At 36.7% G+C, this 17,673-nt stretch overlaps 1 non-coding gene across 1 annotated transcript; it reads right to left on the bottom strand.

The window, feature by feature from the left end:
- Positions 1 to 16,760: 16,760 nt before the first annotated feature.
- On the bottom strand, positions 16,761 to 16,867 carry LOC114424868. Its single transcript, XR_003669158.1, has one exon. It is a non-coding gene; the product is annotated as a small nucleolar RNA R71 (small nucleolar RNA).
- Between the last annotated feature and the right edge of the window lie 806 nt (positions 16,868 to 17,673).

The raw sequence follows: 17,673 nt of genomic DNA, 5'->3' as shown, positions 1-17,673 counted from the left end.
TTTTTTTAAAAAAAGATAATTGAAACTGGGTGAGTTACAAAGAATTAGACGTATATAAGTGACCGAGACAAACTAGTTATCTTCTTGCTCTCCTTACCTGTTTTACACATATTATGGTTTGTTTTTTTTTTTTTTTTGAGAAAATAGATTTTTAAGTCTGTTAAGTATGATTGATGGTTCATATTTATAAGACCCAAATTTGAATTAGTATTTTTTCCTTTTTATAAAACTTAATATATAATGTTTCTTGCATTAATATAATTAGAAGAGGTGAGAGTATTAATGATAAAAATAATTTTGAAAATGTTACAAATTTTAGAGAAATTTATTGTTATTAATTAAACTAACAACTTTTTTTAATGTTAATGAATTAGGTAATTATGTCTTATATATAGAAATGGAGGAAGTAACTCTTTTGAAAAAAAATCTTGTTGGTGTGTCTTTAAGGAACAAATGATAGTCATTTTCTAATATCACAATTCACCTCTTTTTTTTTTTTGTGATTTTTACCTTTCTAGACAAATAATACAATTTTTCAAATTCTATCCATATCAAAAGGAAAATTGAAATTAGTCTTCATGCCATCCAAAGACTAAAATTTTATTGTACTCTTCCAACTAATTATTGAATTAAGAGAAATCACTTTAATTAAGAGTATTTTTTGTGAAAAATAATTAATACATGAAAAAATTTAGATTAGATCTTATAATAAGGATCAAATCATACTTTTAATATAGATCTTATAATAAAGATGAAAATGAGTATTAATGATCTAGAATATTAGTTTCTCTTTAAAATGAACTACTTATTTTGTAATGTGTTTGTAACTATAACACTACTTAATAAATAATTAGATTATAAATGGGTATATTATAACTATAATCATAAATAATTTTTAAAATATAAATATAATTTGATATAGCTAGTTATTTTTTTTAAAATATGAGTATATAACTAGTTATAAATAAATTAGTTATATAACCAACTATATAACATGTTATATTTAAAATCAATCACACAACTAGTTAGGATGAATAAAAACAAGTTATTTCAAATAACTATTTCTATAAAACTAGTTAAAGTTTTATAACTATAACTATTTTTAAAATAAATTATTTGAAACACCCATAACTATAAGATTGGTTATAGTTTTATATTTCCTTTTTATAAAAGCTAGTTATAGTTATACTTTAAAAGAAAAAACTAGTTTTTTTTTTATCATCCATGTGTTTGTTTTAGCTAGCCCTTTGAAAATTCACATTGATCTTCGTATTACTATACAATGTGTTGAAAAAAGGCGTAATAATTATTATTTTAACTTTTAAAATGAGGTATTTGTTATATAATTTGCTTAATTGAGCGTTATATCATGTTTAAAATTGATGCTGATCTTGAAACAATTAGAAAATTTAATGAGAAAAAAAACATGCATTAATTATTTTTTTAGCGTGTATCATATATGCACTCAAAGAAGATATAAAGTCTAATTAATCAGTTCACCATAATTAAGAAAATTGGTTACATATAACAAGAAAAAGATATATTAACTAAGAAAATTAGTTAATCACATTTAATTGTATTAATTTTAATTAAAAAATAATTTTTTCAATTTATCTTTCATTACAATTTAGTATCAAGGATAAGAAAAAATATTTTAGAAATAATAACATTAAATAAGATGAAGTTAAATAAAATTTCCTTATTTTTTTTATAAAAAATGTTTTTTTAATATTAGAGACCCGTGACAATGATTTTTTTCTCTCTGTCAAATGACTTGTGTAAAGAAAACTTACCAATATTAATATGTCATGTTTCCCCTGCATGGCAAAGAGATAAGTTGTGCAAGGGAATTGACAAAATAATATAGTTTCCCAATTTCTCTACATATCAAGAGTTAAAATTAAACTTAATGTCATCCAAAAACTAAAATTAATGTATTCTACCAAGTATTAACAGAACTAAGTGAAATGATTTTATTTAAGGACATTTTTGTGAATAATTAATTAATGTAACTGACATTTTAAATTGGATTAACTACAATGTGTTTGTTTCACTCTTTAAAATGAGTTGCTTATACAATGTGTTCGTTTGATTTAGCGTGTTAAAAATTCATATTCAACTTCATACTACTAAAAAATGTGTTGAGAAAAATGTGCATTAATCACTATTTTATCTTTTAAAACGAGTTATTTGTTCTCCTATGTGTTTGGCGGTTACATTCAGGGACAAATTCAGGAATTCATCAAATGGGTAGCTGATTTTTTTTTTAATTATTTAAGTATCTAACCTCAAATAAAAAAATATTTAATAAATAAATACTTTTATAAAACTATTTATTAGTTTTATAAAACTTTAAAATTAATTTTTTTATTTCAAATGGTAAAGAAAGAAACACATGTATTTATACTAATTTTTTATTTCAAGTTTCAGATTTAGTTTTACGAGTTCAATAACAATTAAACAGAATGCACAACAGTAATCTTACAATATATAAAAGAAACAAAATCATTAAATATAATAATAACTAAAAGTCATCAAATTTAATAACAAATAATATATATATATATATATATATATATATAATATGTTTATAATATAATGTTAATAATAATTAATGTCACTAATTATATATATATATATATATATATATATATATATATATATATATATATATAAATAAATATGAGACTTATAATAATATATAAAATATAGTTATCCTAAACAATATAAATTGATGAAAAGTCATTGAGATATCATTTTTCATCATATCTATTAATTATATATATATATATAGAGATTAAAATATAATTTGTTACAATATATATCATTAAAAAAATTACTATATAATTAGTGGTACGTGATAACATATATCATCAAATTTATCAATTATTAATATATATATATTAATTATTACTTAATGAGAATTAATTAAATTACATTGGTGTAATTTTGTTCAACTATTACACCGTTTAATAATTTTTAATTGAATAATTTTTTTCTTAAAATTTAATATTGGATTGAAGATTCCTTTCATATAGATCTTATATACAAAATTTTATATTAATTCAAAATTATTTGTTACCTCATTCATACATAATAAAATTGAGATGATATAAATTTTTCAAAATATACTAAAATATGAATCATTTGATTACCTTCTTATTATTATTCAATTTTTACAAAATTTGACACAAATAATTTTGACAATGTGTAGATATAATTCAATGGTCGAATCGATAAAAATTACATTTTATATAAAATTATAAAATAGTGTAATAATTGATTAAATTACATTGGTGTAATTTGATCTTTTCTCTTAATTAATATATTATTTTTATTTAAATAATCACATTCTCACTATCAAGATATGCACTTAAAGAAGAAAGATATTCTAAGCTATACTTCTATTATTTATTTTAAATGTGCTTCCATATAATCAAGTGAAAAAAGTAATTATACAAGTGTTACACAATCAATTTTTAACGTTCTTCCAAAAAAAAGTTTAATTACAAGAAAAATGACATATACCTACGGACAAAAATTGTCACTATAAATAAAAAATCCGTAGGTAAATGTATGATAGACTTTGTCCTACGGACATTTCTTCCGTCAACTTTGAGGGGACATATAATGACGGCTAATTCTCTGTCACTATAGGTTTTACCTACTATGTATAATGTGTAGGTAAAAGTCATTAACTTCTATTTACATCTGGTGATGAAAAATGCATTTTACTACAGTCCTAAGAAACTGATCAGAAGAAATTTAAAATAATAATAAGACTTTAGGATCACATACATTCAAAGAAATTTAAAGTTCGTGTAACAAGGACCAGAGGGACCCAAAAATGCTTTGTACAGGGGCTAGAAGGGATGGTTTTTAAGTATAAGGCAAAGATAATGAACATATGTAAAGAAAATATCCATAAAATATAAGCAGCCTACTGCTCTTCAGAATCAATGTTCCACTAACAAAGGCCAACGACAGATGCAGATAGAATGGTTTTAACACCAGAAGACAAACTTGAAGTTTGTGCAAGAGCATGTACAGTATGCACAGGGTTGCTAGTCAAACCAACTAGAGATTTCATGGGTCCTACAGTTTGCCACATATCAAACACCAAGACAGAACCATTCTGCAAGGAAGTTATATGAAGATTAGCATTTGAAGTTCCCACATCAAATAAATACAAAACCAAAGTGTTGACCTGTAGTCCAACATATATGTAATGTGAATTGTTGAGATCCCATGAACAAGACCATTTAGGAACTTGGAATACAATTCTAGTAAAGGTGAAACCCCCCAAAGAGGGACTAGTAAGCTCAGCTTGTGATAGATTACAATCTTTGAGCAATAAATTAGTAGAACAAGGGGAAATGGGGCATGAAAAAAAAACTATTTTAAGAATTTATTTATAATTTTCTACATGTAGTTGGGAGGATTTTCTCTTATGACATTTGAGGCTTTGGAATCAGGGGAACTAATGGCGATTGATGGCCTTGCCCTCCTGCCGTATGCTATTTGCAGTTAGTTCATGCCTAAGGTTGGAGAAAAAAGCTAGACTTTCTGGATATCTACTTACAACACTGCATCCTTTATGGAAATCACTGGTTTTTTTTTATCTTCTTCATGGTGTTTAGTTAATGGTTACTTTAAAAGGCCGTCTTTGGAAAAACATGCAAAGAGACTGAAAACCTTTACAGACTTGCTGTCTTTTTAGCTGGTCCTTATGAATTTATATTACTCAACTCAAGGAGGATAAAAAGTTAAATATACAAGCAATACCAATCTTAAAAACCACAAAACATAGCAATTACAAAATATTTCCAACAGCTTTATTACTACTAAATTACCAAATCAAAATATTGAATCAAACTACACCTGTAGGTCATAATTGACAACAAGGTTGCCGCTGTCCAAGCTGTAACAAAAGGAAATACATCAATGACCAAATTTTTACTACGTCAGACAAGATGAATTAGTACTTAATGCAACCATACCTGAGCATTGATAATTTCTTTCCTAGAGAAGCAAAGAGAGCCAGGCTACTACTATGAGAAGCAGAAATGTGTAGGTCTTTAATACCATTTGTGCCGGAAGGCAGTAAGATGTTTTGCATCTCAAATGGAGACATCAAGCTCATCTACAAAGTCGAGTTCCCATAAAGGTTAAATTGAAATCCTTCATTGTATAAGAGTTAAGATATACTAAAGCCACATACATATACACATAAATACTTCAAATTGAAGAATCTTACTTTAGTTAACAAGTGCATTCCACCTATTGCCTTTCGCTTTTGTGTAATTAATAAAATTTGATTTGAAATGTCCATAGCAAAAACATGAGCACCATCCAGATCAAACATTTTCTAAAATAGATAAACAACTAATTAAATAAAATTAAGTCATCAACAGTTAGCACAAATAGACAACATCATATAAAAAAAATTTAACAAAATAAGCTTATCATAAAAGAGGACATGTGACTGAAAAAAACTAGGGTATATTACACTTTACCACTTTATAGTTCCACATACTCCCCCAACTTACCTATCTAAACTTATTTTAAAATCACTAAACCTCCCTGAAGTTTGGTTTAAAGTGAATAGTTAAATTAATAAAGTCCTGTCGCAACGTGCCCTTCGCGAGCGAGCGAGGGCGAGGCTCACGGGTGCGCTTTCCAAAGGAGGAAAGGTGCACGGAGTCGCCACCAACGTTTATTTGTGGAAAACGTCGGGAAAACCGAAGGAAACCGGTCAAAATGAAAATTCTAAGTTCGGGAGTTGTATTTACGTTTGATGAAGGTATTAGCACGTCTCACGTTTGTCTTAAAGGACAACATCCCATTTTTTAGAATTGTGGAAATTGTGTTACCTTAACTTTTATTTCTTTTTATTTTTTTGAGGTCGACAAAAGCGGGGCTTTTGCTCCTACGTACCCTCCTTTGGAGAGGAAATCAGACCTACGTAGTTCTTTCTTATGCGTGAATCGAGTGATTCTTTTTTACTTGAAAGGTGATCATTTTAAGGCGTTGGACCTTAAAAATGATCCATTTTACTTGGTAAGAAATTGAAATGATAAACTTTGAAAACCCTATTTTTGTGGACGAGCTTGACTAGGCGAGTTTGATTTTAGCCTTAGTTTCACTTTAGTTATTAGTCAATTCAATTAAGAATGAGAAATCCCAAAGAGAAAACGTTCGATTGATTTTTCGCTTTATGTTACTAAAAGGGTATTTTTTGATTATTATATTATTATTTTTCCTTTCTTTTGATTTCCAACGTAGTTACGGCATGACCAAACGGTCGGAATTTATTTTAACCGAAATTAACGGATGATACAATTCAAACGATCGGTGGAAATTTATTTTATTTTTAGATTAGGCGAGAAATGACTTAAATAAATGGCTTAAGCACGTCAAAAGGGGGTATAAAAAGCGAATGAAAACGAGAATAAAAATACATGAAACAAAATGTGGACCACCACGGGTACATAGAATGAATTGAAAAGCTCGGTTTGAGGTACTTACCTGTTGAAGACTGAAGCAAACGAAGAACGAACGATGAATCTTGAAGAACGGTCGAGAATCTTCGTGTAATTACACACTGAAACGTTACGGAAGCGCCTCGGCTTGGATTTTCTTCACGGAACTAATTTTCCTCAGCTATTTCGAGAGAATGGGAAGTGCCAAGAAGGCTGAACCCTTTTCTTCTTCACTCCTCCCCCTATTTATAGCAAAATAGGGGAGGAGCTTGCCACCCAGCTCGCCCAGGCGAGCAAGGTTGCTTCCTCCAGAAGCAACAACCTTCTGGAGGAAGGATCTGGAAGGCCCAAGTGGGCCAGATTGCTATTTGTACCCCCTTTTTACTAAATGCACCCCTTCTATTTTTTTGGTAATTCTTTTTCCGTAACGTTATGAAACTTCACGAATTTCGTAACGATACTTATTTTTTCTTCCGCAAGGTTACGAATCCTTACGGATTATGTATTTACTCTTTTTTAGCTTTCGAAGAAGTTACGGAAACTTACGGATTGTGCAAAAACACCTCTTTTCGATTTCCGCCACATTACGGAATTTCACGGATTGCGCAAGCCTGCTTCCTTTTGATTTCTGACACGTCTCGGGACTTTATTCATTGTGCAACAAAGGACGCCAAGTGTCTCGAAGCGGACAATCAAAGGTTGTATATCATCAAATAATAATCCCCGGACGAAATTAGGGTATGACAGTTGCCCCTCTTTACTTACCTCTCATCGGAGATAAGAGGAAAGCAAAGATAGGACACTGATTTCGTCCGTCCTGCCCTTTCCGTGATGACGACTCTCGTCTGTACTCCTTCTTCTTTTTTTTCTTCTGCACAAAACAAAATACAAACAACAATAAGAACAACGAATATAATATACATATACACATATGCACATGTTTGGCGAAGGAACCGATCTGGAAAACAACAGAAGAACGTATTTCCCAGTCACCAGAGGCTTCGCGCTTGATAATGGAGGACACATGAACAGCGCTAAGCAATAACATTCATGGGGCTCCGAAAAAAGGGTGAGAATGGAGGATTGCCTTGAGGGTCCACACTTAGGCAATCATGAAACACAGCTCCAAACTCGAAAGTGGAGGACACATGAACAGCGCTAGGCAATAACATTCATGGGCTCCGAAAAAGGGGGAGAATTGAGGATTTCCTTGAGGGTCCGCACTTAGGCAATCATGAAACACAGCTCCAAACTCGAAAGTGGAGGACACATGAACAGCGCTAGGCAATAACATTCATGGGGCTCCGAAAAAGGGTGAGAATGGAGGATTGCCTTGAGGGTCCGCACTTAGGCAATCATGAAACACAGCTCCAAACTCGAAAGTGGAGGACCCATGAACAACGCTAGGCAATAACATTCATGGGGCTCCGAAAAAGGGTGAGAATGGAGGATTGCCTTGAGGGTCCGCACTTAGGCAATCATGAAACACAACTCCAAACTCGAAAGCGGAGGACACATGAACAACGCTAGGCAATAACATTCATGGGGCTCCGAAAAAGGGTGAGAATGGAGGATTGCCTTGAGGGTCCGCACTTAGGCAATCATGAAACACAGCTCCAAACTCGAAAGTGGAGGACACATGAACAGCGCTAGGCAATAACATTCATGGGGCTCCGAAAAAGGGTGAGAATGGAGGATTGCCTTGAGGGTCCGCACTTAGGCAATCATGAAACACAGCTCCAAACTCGAAAGTGGAGGACACATGAACAGCGCTAGGCAATAACATTCATGGGGCTCCGAAAAAGGGTGAGAATGGAGGATTGCCTTGAGGGTCCGCACTTAGGCAATCATGAAACACAACTCCAAACTCGAAAGTGGAGGACACATGAACAGCGCTAGGCAATAACATTCATGAGGCTCCGAGAAAGGGTGGTTGGCAGGACCAAACGGTCTACCGGGTTCTTCCACCTGAAAGGATAACATGCTTTTTGCAAAGAAAAATAAATCATTTGCGAGAGCACCACATCTTAGAGAAACAATATACTTGTGCCAAGGGTAATCTTCCTTGTAACCGAGAATGAAGGGTAGGATGTCAACTTTTAGCTTTCAAATGAACATGCATGGGAAACATCGGGCTAAGCTGAAAATAAATCACTCATAGTGTATAAAACTCACAAGGCAAGTGTTTTATCCTATTCCCAAACCATAACTGCACCATGACATCATTTTGCACACGATTTCCTATCGAATCAAAGATCAAACGTACGATCACGGACTAATAGGATTTTCTCGAGGATAGTGTTTTTTGGAGATGAAGCTGGGTGTTTCGGTCTTTTCCTCTTTGTTCATGTGGGGTGGGATATTGCCAGTCAAGAATGATTCTGAGTGGCAATATGGCTTTGAAGAATTTCTGTCCTTTTTTTTCATTGATCGAGAATTGCTTCTTTTCCCTTTCCACTTCTTTTCAATCTTTGATCGGGAATCCTTCTTTCCTTTCTTCTGTTCTTTTCTTTATTTTCATTTTTCTTCTTTTTTTTTTCTTTCTTTCCATTTCTTCCTTTTCTTTCTTTTCACTTTTCCTTCCCCATCCCTTTCTTTGGGAAATCGAGTTTAGCATTCTATTTGCTCTCCCTTGAGGAGATTCCGCTGTCCTTTGCTTCGGGGGAAAGAATGAGGATTCCTTTTTTACAGGCCAAGGTTCAAAAAGGTCTAAGGTTGTGTCTCAATGGGGTCTTTTATCGTGGGAACCCCAATCTTGATATCTGGGGCGAGACAAATTTGGGTGTCAAGGTGTCGGTTTCGGGCCGAACTTCCATATTATTCCATAAGGCACGCGTGACAATGATGATTTGAAAACAACGTGCAAAATTAGTCATGGCTACAGCCAGGTGGGCCCTCAAGCATCCCATTTATGGCATTGTGATACTACGGTTGGGAATTTACACAGACAGACCCAACGTTTCCAAGTTATGTTCTTTCATCAGTTCAATGAATTCATCCATCCTTATCTCGGTTCATTCCGGAAAATAAACTCTTAGCATCAGTCCCTTGTTTCCAGAAGATACGTTTGCTCTTTACGAATGATTTATACTTCTTAACTATAACATGTCGACCTTCGCGGTCTTTCTTTCTTTTTTCCTTTTTGTTTCATTTTTATATATTCACAAAAATTATACACCTGTGGTCCTTTATGAGGAAAACCTTCCTTTGTACATCTATATTTTTATACATGACAAACTTTTTCTGTACACGCATTAGAACTCTTCTCTTTACGTCACACAGCCTATATACAAACCTTATTTATATTCAAAGATTTTTCATTTTTCCCAACACACACTTATAGTTCACACAAAAGTTTCTTCATATACACTCGTTGCTCACACACACAAGAATTTCTTTCCACGCATCATTTACACACAAAAACCTTATATACACATTTTCCTTTTACATACATGTATAAATAAACCCTTTTCTTTTCTCTATGAACATGACTTTTATTCACAATGCTTCTTTCTTTTTATTAGGATTTTTGGTTCATTTTATTTTTAGGACGACGTCCCTAAATAAAAAACTCTACACGGTTCCGGAATTTCAACAAACACTATTGACAACAATGAAACAAGTACCGACGTAACAACTCAAACGATATGTATGTACAAAACAAAAGTCAAAACATGAAACAAACGTTAGTCCCTTAGCCAAACAAAAATAAGATGATATATACCAAGAAAAATGGAAACAAAAAGAAATATGGATCAAGGAATCTCCCAATCATGTGGCCCCGCTTCCTCCTAAGAAATCAAGTAAATCTGTCATCTCCTCGTCCTCGCGGGCCTCATCTGCCTCGTCGGGAGCTTCTAATGGTGCCTCTGCTGGTGCCTCTCCTGCCCGGGCCTCAGGCTAATCTCCAGGCCATGCGACCTCTGTCCTGAACTAGTTCGGAGTAGGGCACGGAAAAGAAGTAAAGCCCTGGCTCTGCAGGCTGAGGCTCATCTGATAAAGACAATCATGGGTCTGTACATGTGCCCGGTGGTTGGCCGCCTACTGGCGAACCAAATGCCGCAAATACTGCTCCGTATCAAACGATCCGGCTAGACCAGCCTGATGAGGTGGCGGCGCGTCTGCGGCCTGCGGAGGATCCCCCTGGGCCTGTCTCTGTGTGCAATACTTCTCAATAAAAGCTCGGGTGATGGGCGGCCGAATCACCTTGCTAGGTGCGACAGGGACTCCGAACGACTGGCAGAGTCCTGTGATCAAGGCGGGAAATCCCAGGGCCCTGTTGGACTTATCCGGGTCCAGAGGGTGCCTGGTAGGCGCCATACCTGCAAATATATAGATGGCATCAGTGATTAGCTGAGCAACGTGAATACTCATCCGCGTCAGGATGACGTACACCAGCTGACACTTCGGCAGGGGGAGGTCGGAATTATGGTCGTTGGGCTGGATGTTGCTGAGCAGCAAAGTCATCCAGATCTGAGTCAGGGTGATCATGTTGGTGCGCATGATCCGCACCCGTCTCCCGGCAGCAGTCCGGGCAAAATCTTGCCCCGATATACATAGCAAATGGGCGATGGCCTCCTCATCGAACCCATCGGACCGGTTCCTCCTCTGGCCATACTCGCACTCCTGACCCTCTTCCAGCACTAAAGGATATCCTAGGAGCTGGCCGATAGTATCTGCATCAAACGGGATCCATTGACCCCTCACCCAGGATCTCATATCTCGCACGCCCTCCTCTATTGGCCAAGCATTGGCATAAAATTCGAGGACTATGTCTGGATCGAACTTGACCATGGGGGTGACCAGTGATGCCCACCGCCGGCGAACTATCTCTTCCTGGAAATCGGTATACTCGTCGTCCCTGAGCTGGACGCGTCGCTCCCGGAGAAATGACCATCCCTTGATGGCCTCGAAGCGCTGCTGGTGTTCAGCGCTCCTAAAGCGGTGGCTGTCATATTCGAGAGCGGAATTGGTTCCTTCAACCGCTTTATCCTTCCTAGATCTCTTTGAGGCAAGCTTCCTCGTGGCCATTTCCTGCGAGAACAAACATTTAGAAGTTAGTTTTACAAGATAATGCTTGTCTTAACGCAAAAAATGTCATGCTAATCCCTCCGGTTTAGAATGAACTCATGCGCACGTTTAAAGTAACACATTTATGCACATGCGTATGTGTAGAATATCCTACTATTCATATCAACATAGAGGCCATCCAACACATTCTAATTGTCATACATATATATGCATTTGAAAAGAACACACATTCTCACGCTTAAGGCATTGCGTCAAAATTTACACTTAACTATGTCCTAAACATTTGCTATCACAAACTACCTACACACACTCGAAATATATATACCTTACAAACTTTCATTGTTTCACTCACACTTATGCATATTGGCAAGATATTTACATTATGCACATACTTGCATTCAAAAGGGAATCTCGTGCTATCATACATTCATTTAGGAAGTGACCTCAATATTCCTTCACCCTTTGCAAAGAATTTCATGCCCTTTACATTTACCTATGTATACACACTATTGAAAAGCATTTCCCACGTTACTTAGGTGCAAAGTACCAATCATGGGGCAGCCCAAATTCTTACAAGCAAGTCCCTATTTTATGCTTTTCTAATTCAAAACCAAATTTTGGGTTCCTAGCCATAAGCATGTTCCCTTGTATTGAAACTACAAGTTTGGGTTCCTAAGCTTGGAATTGCATTTGGGCACCTATTTTGAATCTCCTATGCTGTACCTACATATAAGAAACAGTCCCATTCTCCCCATTTTACAAAATCATATTCATACATCATTGGGGCATTTCACCGAGCACTTGGTGGGTGCACGTTTCGACATAAATTGCAAGAGAATGGGGACAATGTGGCATGCCCCATTGCTTCAGAATACAGCATAGGCCTAAGGCCTTCTCATTCAAATCCTCAACTCAAGAAAACAAGCATAAAAACAAACCAAAACTGCCCCACAAATATAAGCACATTCTCACAATTTGGAGCACCAAAAAATGAAGAAAATATACCAATGGGAAGCTAAAAAACATCAAGGATTGAATACTTACTTGTTGGAGTGAATTATAACACCAAAAATGAAAGCAAAAGGCAACCAAAAGTGGCTTGAGGGAGCAAGAACCGCAAGCCTTCGTGTTCTCTCTTTTGAATGAGGGGGGGGGGGGGGATTTTTTGGATGCAAAAACGTTCCCCTCCCTCGTTTTTATATTTTGAATGCAGGGGTTGCTCGCCCAGGCGAGCTAACCTGCCACATTTTTTTTGAGGGAAACATTGACCATGTCTCTTCCTCCCTTACGGGTTAGCGTTTGCCTACTTGAACCTACTTAAATTAGAATTAGGTGTCGATTACTTATTTAAAACAAACAAAAGTAAAAGAAACTGCAAATGCAAAGGATACTGGGCTGCCTTGCAGCAACGTTCTCTGCTTGTTTAGCGCCGGGAAGGGGCAAAGATCGGTCGGTCATGACCCTATCCCCACTTGCATCCGTCCCTATGTACCTGCAAGTAGGAAACAAAATCTGTGGCCAATCGTGTCCGGTCACCGTCTTACCTTGGTTGATTTCCGCAGTCAACTTGTCTTGACTTCTAACAGTGACCTAAGAAGGCCCTGCCCCTGTTACCACAAAATATGCATGTGTATGTGCATGTATGAATGTTCCTAATGCGATGACTTTCTTTTAGTGAGGGCTGGTTAGATTCAATTTTAAATAAGCGTTTGGGGCACCCCCATACACCGAGCGAAGAGGGCTCAAGTTATAACAAATCTAAACACAAGGTTTGAAATCAAAGGGAGGACTAAAACCTCACCCATCTTTTCTTCTTTTAAAGGAACGAGACAAATACAGAGGAAGGGAATCCCTGGAGGAAACCAAGAAGAACAAAAACTCAGAATTAAAAGAACATGCAACGGTCCTCTCGATTGCCCCAGATTTCAAGCGTAATATCGTTTAACTACATCGGAGTTCACGGGCGAGGGCAACTCCTCGCCGTCCATGTGGGTGAGTATCAGAGCACCCCCAGAAAAAGCTCTTTTCACCACGAAAGGTCCTTCATAATTCGGGGCCCACTTGCCTTGATTATCTTTAACAGCGTGGGACATCTTCTTCAGCATGAGGTCCCCCTCGTTGAACTTGCGCGGGTGTACCTTCTTGTCGAATGTGTTCTTTATCCTTCGTTAATACAAACGCCCATGGCTCTTGGCGGCCAAACACTTACCTTCAATAAGGTTAAGTTTGTCGTAGCGTGCTTGAGCCCATTCTGACTCTTCTAGGCCTGACTCCGCCATGATCCTCTGAGAAGGAACCTCTACCTCAAACGGGAGTACTGCTTCCATTCCATAAACTAAGGAATACGGTGTTGCCCCAGTAGAAGTTCGTACCGAGGTTCTATATCCGTGCAGGGCGAAAGGCAACATCTCATGCCAATCTTTATATGACACTGTCATCTTTTGAACAATCTTCTTAATGTTCTTATTTGCAGCCTCTACAACTCCATTCATCTTTGGCCGATAAGGGGTAGAGTTATGATGCTGGATCTTGAAGTCTTCGCACATCTCCTGCATCATCTTATTGTTCAGATTGGTGCCATTGTCAGTAATGATCTTCCTGGGGAGTCCGTATCGACAAATCAACTCCTTCTTTATGAATCTAACTACCACATTCCTTGTGACATTAGTATAAGAAGCTGCTTCGACCCTGATGTGCCATCATTTTCTTCTATTTTCTAAACCCTTTTTGCACCATTTTAATTATTGATTGGTCTTAATTGTCAATTAATTAGGCAGTTTTATTATTTGGGCTCATTTAGCTAATTTGATGTTTTTAATCTAATTTCAGGAATTAATGAAACATTGGGCTTAATCCGGATTTTAGTTGTGGACTTGAAGAGGGCAAATAAAGCAGCGCTTACCTTAGTTAATTTCTAATTAGGAAATTTCGCAATTTTATTTTATGTTGTTCAGTGTTTATTTCGTTTTGGGCCAGAGTATTGTAATAGGGCCCAATGACTTTGAGTGACTTTTTTTTAAATAGTTGCCTTGGGATTCGTGCAAGGCATTCTATTCTGCTATTTTCATTATTTAGAGCTTTGGTTTTAGGTTTTCACGTTTTTCTGTTCCCTTGTTACAATTTTCGTTCTTAATGCAAATTTCCGTTTTCTGCTTCTAATTACGAGTTCATTCGTGCTTCTTCTTCTACTTTCATTTACGTTTTTGTTCATTTACGTTTCTGTTCATTTATGTTTCTGTTTCATGTTTCATTTGCGTTTTCTGTTTGAATCCATGGAAGGCTAGATTTTCTAGTGTTGTTTCCTTTTGATGACGAAGCCCAACTCTCTTTGAGGTTTCGCTTGTAATGTGGGTTCCTGGCAGTTTTCCCTTCACCAGTTATCCCAATTTCGTGAATATTAATCAGTGCACGCTTCGTGTTCGATTAATTGCCTCTGAGCCTAACTTGAGTTCATGCTTAATGGACGAAGGGCTAACTGGTGTATGTGGTGCCTAATCACGTATTGAAAACCCTAAGTTGATTTTCGCTTAGTAAATTGAAACAGGGTTGGATTAAGTGGTTGACTGTTAGGGACAAATTCTCCATAACCTAGGATAAGAGAATGGCTTCTGAATCAGAGGAAACAACCCGTTTTTAATATTAGTATTTTCGTATTCCAGTTTACTTGTTCTGCTCTTTAATTACTAAACAACCAAACCCCCCCAATCGTTATTGTTACTGCAAGTATATTATGAACATTTGGTTTGTCACTGCTCGTTGGGAAACGACCTAGGATCACTTCCTAGTTACTGCATTTTCATGTTTATTTGATTCGGGTACGGCCTCGATCAAATTTGGCGCCGTTGCCGGGGAGCAGTGTCCAAAGGTTCATAATAGCTAGCTAGTGTTTTATGTTTAATTGTTAGTATTGTGTTAGTATGTGTGTTGATGTTGTTTAGTGTCCTGGTATTTTTGTTTAATGTGTGTTCTGTTTCAGTTTTCCCATTAAGCGTTTCCCCTGTTTCAGTCTTGGGTGTTTTGCTGTGAAGAGTGTGCTTGCGGCAAAAACAGAGTAGTAGTAGAAATCAATTAGAGACGGATTTTAGCGACCACCCATGCTGAATTATTTGAGATTTTTTGTTTTAGTAGCTAGGGTTGTTATTTTTGGCTGAATTTTTTTGTGGTAACTTCTTTTAATCCATATTTTGTGGGAAAAATAGCTAGAGCCTTTAGTTTGGTTAGATTTGAAAGTTCCAAAAAAGTAGCAAATTTTGTGTTTGTCAAAACTTCAAACGGCCATAACTTTTGCTCCGGTTATCAGAATCGCAATTATTATATATGCATTTGGGGTAGAAAAAAATTTCTTACGCCGTGGCAGCCAGCCTGGCGGGCTGAGGTCTCCATCGTCCAAAATAAGCGATTCTGTCAAAAGTTTTTTATTTTTCAAGTTTTATTCACTTATTTTTCTTAACTTACCATTTTTAGCTTTCATAGTTAGACTTTGAATTTTTGTCTGAAATTTTTTGTGCTATCTTCGCATCATTTTATAAGGTTGCTCACAAAATTTCAAGTCATTTGGATATCATTTGAGGGTAGCTGTAGTTCAAACCTACACCTTTATTTACATGATAAGGCAACTAGTTGTGTGCATGCTGAATGTAGTGTATGACTAGAGGCAATCCATCTGACTTATAACCCTTTGATCCTGAGATAGATAGGACATTTCATAGATTAGTTAGGCATCATTTTATACCTTTTGATCATTCTGAGCATTCCATTACTGGTGAAGCTGTGCATTCTGTTATTGGTGATTTTGAACATCCTGATCTTGAGCATTATAATTTTCAGCATTCTGATTCTGAGCATTCTGATTTTGCACATTCTGAGAACATGGCACAACCTCCACCCCGTGAGAGGACTCTAAGGGAAATGGCTGCACCTGATTTCACCTACGAAAGCTTGTGCATCCAATACCCTGATGAGGATGTCCCATATGTTCTTAAAACTGGACTGATTCATTTGCTTCCAAAGTTTCATGGCCTTGCAGGTGAAGACCCGCACAAACATTTGAAAGAATTTCACATTGTCTTCTCCACCATGAAACCCCCAGATGTCCAAGAGGATCACATATTTCTGAAGGCTTTTCCTCATTCATTAGAGGGAGTGGCAAAGGACTGACTGTATTACCTTGCTCCAAGGTCCATCACGAGCTGGGATGACCTTAAGAGAGTATTCTTAGAGAAATTTTTCCTTGCTTCCAGGACCACAACCATCAGGAAGGATATCTCAGGTATTAGACAACTCAGTGGAGAGAGCCTGTATGAGTACTGGGAGAGATTTAAGAAACTATGTGCCAGTTGCCCCCACCATCAGATTTCAGAACAGCTTCTTCTCCAATATTTTTATGAAGGACTCAGTAATATGGAGAGAAGTATGATAGATGCTGCCAGTGGTGGAGCCCTTGGAGACATGACTCTTGCTGAAGCCAGAAATTTAATTGAGAAGATGGCCTCCAACTCCCAGCAGTTTAGCGCCAGAAATGATGCCATAGTCATTAGAGGAGTGCATGAGGTAGCTACAAACCCATCTGCATCATCTGAAACTAAGAAGCTTGAAGGCAAACTGGATGCATTGGTTAACTTGGTAACCCAGCTGGCCTTAAATCAGAAATCTGTACCTGTCGCAAGGGTTTGTGGTTTGTGCTCCTCTGCTGACCACCATACAGACCTTTGCCCTTCCATGCAGCAACCTGGAGCAATTGAGCAACCTGAAGCTTATGCTGCAAATATTTACAATAGACCTCCTCAACCTCAGCAGCAAAATCAACCACAGCAGAGCAATTATGACCTCTCCAGCAACAGATACAATCCTAGATGGAGGAATCACCCTAACCTCAGATGGTCCAGCCCTCAGCAACAACAACAGCAGCCTGCTCCTTCCTTCCAAAATGCTGCTGGCCCAAGCAGACCATACATTCCTCCACCAATCCAACAACAGCAACAACCCCAGAAACAACCAACAGTTGAGGCCCCTCCACAACCTTCCCTCGAAGAACTTGTGAGGCAAATGACTATGCATAACATGCAGTTTCAGCAAGAGACCAGAGCCTTCATTCAGAGCTTAACCAATCAGATGGGACAATTGGATACCCAATTGAATCAACAACAGTCCCAGAATTCTG

The sequence above is a fragment of the Glycine soja genome, chromosome 8, assembly GCF_004193775.1.
Source record: "Glycine soja cultivar W05 chromosome 8, ASM419377v2, whole genome shotgun sequence".
NCBI classification, from domain to species: domain Eukaryota; kingdom Viridiplantae; phylum Streptophyta; class Magnoliopsida; order Fabales; family Fabaceae; genus Glycine; species Glycine soja.
Note: the sequence above shows the minus strand (reverse complement) of the source record. Positions and strands in the feature narration are given on the sequence as shown.